General features: G+C 49.1%; 1 pseudogene; it reads left to right on the forward strand.

Moving 5' to 3' along the window:
- Positions 1-383: 383 nt before the first annotated feature.
- On the forward strand, positions 384-482 carry LOC113457533 (annotated as a pseudogene).
- The last annotated feature ends 2,881 nt before the right edge of the window (positions 483-3,363 follow it).

The following is a 3,363-nucleotide window of genomic DNA, read 5'->3' on the forward strand; positions in this document are numbered from 1 at the left end:
CCAGCAGAAACAAAAATTGGTTTACTTTTCAAGTTCAATGAGACGACTTCTAGCTGGACCAAAAGAAAATTGGGAAATGTAGGTCACTGCTGTAAAAAGGAAGAGCTGTCATTCCAGACGGAAAGTGTTTATTACAAAATATTTGACAACTTCCACGCAACTGAGAAAATGAAAAGACCAAGAAGCAGCAAGACACAGAGTTTAATATTCAGAGCTGGGTGAATGTGGTCTGAACCTGCATCCCTTTACAGTACAAGCTGTGTGAATTTGGGCAAACCCTTTCTCTGTACCTTTCTTCCTTTAGAGTACCAGAGCACTAGGGTTTCTGACGTAAATGAATCATTTTGAGAAGAACCCTCCTGCGCTCCCCTCGGCACCGGCACGTACACTGAACTACAGACACTAAAGCTGGAACAACACAGAGATTAGCACGGCTTCTGGGCAAGGACAGCACACAAACTCATGAAACATTCCACAATTTTTGTAAAAGAGATCTACACATTAGTTTTTTGTTATTTCTTCTATCTTATTTGCTTTTTTTAGGGATTGGCACATGTTCCTTAATACTGGGCTAATAAAATGCCTTCCTGCCTGCCTTCCTGCCTTTCTTCCTGTGTGACTATGGCTGTCCTGGAATACAGAGATCCGCCGGCCTCTGGTCCCAAGCGCTGGGGTTAAGATGTGTGTGACCACCACGCAGCTCACACCCTTTTTTGCTTCACTCATATGGGGGTCCCCAGTCACCTTTCCAGTAAACTGGAAACCTCTCAAGCCTTAAACCACCACGGCTTTGCTTTTTACCCCCCTGCTTGCCGCGTACCGCACCCCCGTGAGCTTTTACCCAGTTCGCGAGCTTCGGGCAAGGGGGCTGGAGGTTAAAATACACAGACAGACACACACAGACAGAGAGAAAGCGACACGGGTCATCCTTGAATTCCCCAAGAATGCCCCCTTTATTGTGTTCAGGGGCAGATTATATAGAGATAGCCATGTCCCAGCCAAACCCACCAGAAACCACTCTCCTGCCATCAGGAACTCCTGAAGGTCTCGTGCTCAGAGCAGCTGTAGGCACTCAGATCAGGTGAAAACAAGTTGTTTACTAGAAATTCAGGATCTGGGGTCTTACTGCTCCCAACACCTGCTGTCATGTTTTATACCACATGGTCCGTCCTAACTGCCTACATCAGACTGAACTGGAACATGCCACTTAATCCAAGCTATAGCCAGTCTGTGATTGACCTGTGACATCCCAAGGTCAGCCAGTCTGATTGACCTATGACATTTCAAGGCCAGCCAGTCTGATTGACCTATGACATTTCAAGGCCAGCCAGTCTGATTGACCTCTGACATACCAAGGCCAGCCAGTTCGTGATTAACCTATGACACGCCTTTCCTGACCTAGTTTCAAAGACCACTCTGATAAGTATCCAGAGCAGCAGGCTCAGGGTTTTCAGCAGAGAAAAGACACAGCAAGGCTGATTAAAGGGTGGATTCCTTGGCTTCTGGCTATGGCCCCTGACTCAGCACGCAGACCGTTGATTCAGGAGCTGGATAGCCCTGTGCACTCATTGGCTTTGTGAATCAAGAGAGCCATAGTGACTTTCCTTCTGCTGTGATGAATTATGCCGACAAAAAACATTTAAGGAAACACACAGGTCTCACATGGCAGGAAGGTCACAAAAGCAGGAGCTTGGGAAAGGCTGGTCACATGACATCAGCAGTCAGGCAAAGGGTGACGAATGCAGGCTTCCAGCTCATTTATCCTGTTTATTCAGACTAAGACCCCCCCCAGCCCATGGAATGGAGCCTCCCACAGTGGGGGTCGGTTCTTCCCACCTCAGTCTAAGCTAGAAAAATCTCTCATGCATGCTAAAGGCTTGTCTCCTCTAAGAGACTCGAGAACCTGTCAGGTGGACAATGTTAACCATCACGAACTATATACATTGGCACTGGGTGTGTCAGGAGGCCAGGTGAGCAGCTGCCCCTTTGGTAAAGGCTTGGGAGACCCCAGGTCTGAAAGAGGCAGTGATTTTCCAGCTTAGGTGACTAGTCCAGTTACCTGGATCACTGCAGATCCTGGGTCTGGCCTGTGGCCCAATAACCAGCATTTCATTCCCCTAGACAATTGACATGTCTGTTTAGGTTGGAGAAGAGCCAAACAGATAATTTTATGCTGGCTTGATTCCCGCCCATCCAAGAATGGGATTCTTTTATGAAAAATAAGCAACGGTGTAAGGGCATTTCCGGAGAGCGAGTCACTCGGCGACAGCAGATACACACAGTAGGACACTTTGGGGACAGGTCTGGAACACAAGGCTGATCCAAATTCTCCGCCAGCCTGACTCCGCCACTGAGTGTGTTACTGAAGGACTGAGTCCGGTGGCCACTGTAATCACGGGGCACCGTAAGTGCCTGTAAGCTGCAGCGTGGCCTCCATCTTGGCAAAGATAATAAACAGCACCCTTAGAAGTGTCAAGGTCTGGGATCTCCCCCTCAGCATCACACCAGGTTGAGATCGTGATGCCCCTTTCCAGCAAGGTACTCACCCTTCCTGTCAGGTTCCAGCATCTGTTTTCCCAGAAGGCCCTGGTGCAGTATGCTGCTTTCCTTCCTGGCAGGGATCTGGGCATCTGTGCCAGCTTCCCCAAGAGAAGGGGGTTTCTTCGTGTCTCCTGTGAGAGAGCGTGCTTTGGTCATTTTCAGAATTTACAAGGAGTAAGACGGGATGTGAGGGTGCGTGCCTACATGAGCACTTGAGATGCTGAGGCAGGAGAATGGGGAGTTGGTAGCCAGCCTGGGCTACATACCCTATCTCAGAAAAGGAGAAACGAAGAATGTCCTGGCATCCCTCAATCCAGTGGCCACCTTTTGGGTCTAGATCTACCTCTTGTAAGCTGTTTGTTTCTGGCCAGATGAGGGACAGCAGGGTACTGTGGCTTGGGGAGGGGAAAGGTGGGTCCTAAGGTCCAGGGTTAGAGGAAGAATGTTATCTAGGGAAACAAGAGGCACCAAAGACAGAGGGACAATCTTAACTGAAGTCTAATGCAGAACAGCTTCAGGTCCCTGACCCTGGGGAAAACAAACTATTGAACACAAGAGCCCAAGGGGCAAGAATAAGAGTAGAACCCAGAGCCTAGGCTAAAGGTCAGAGGTTGAGAAGGGGGGAGGGTGCCAAGTTCTGCTTCCTGTATCCCCCCCCCCCAGTAAATTTAAAAACTGCTATGGAATTGGGGTGTGGCGGTTCATGTCTCTAATCCCAGTACTCAGTATGCTGGGGCAGGGAGGATTATCAGGAATGCAAATCCAGCCTGGGCTACAGTACAGAGTGAATTTCAGGTCAGCCTGGGCTACAGTACAGAGTGA

The sequence above is a fragment of the Microtus ochrogaster genome, linkage group LG1 (genome assembly GCF_000317375.1).
Source record: "Microtus ochrogaster isolate Prairie Vole_2 linkage group LG1, MicOch1.0, whole genome shotgun sequence".
In the NCBI taxonomy this organism is placed as follows: domain Eukaryota; kingdom Metazoa; phylum Chordata; class Mammalia; order Rodentia; family Cricetidae; genus Microtus; species Microtus ochrogaster.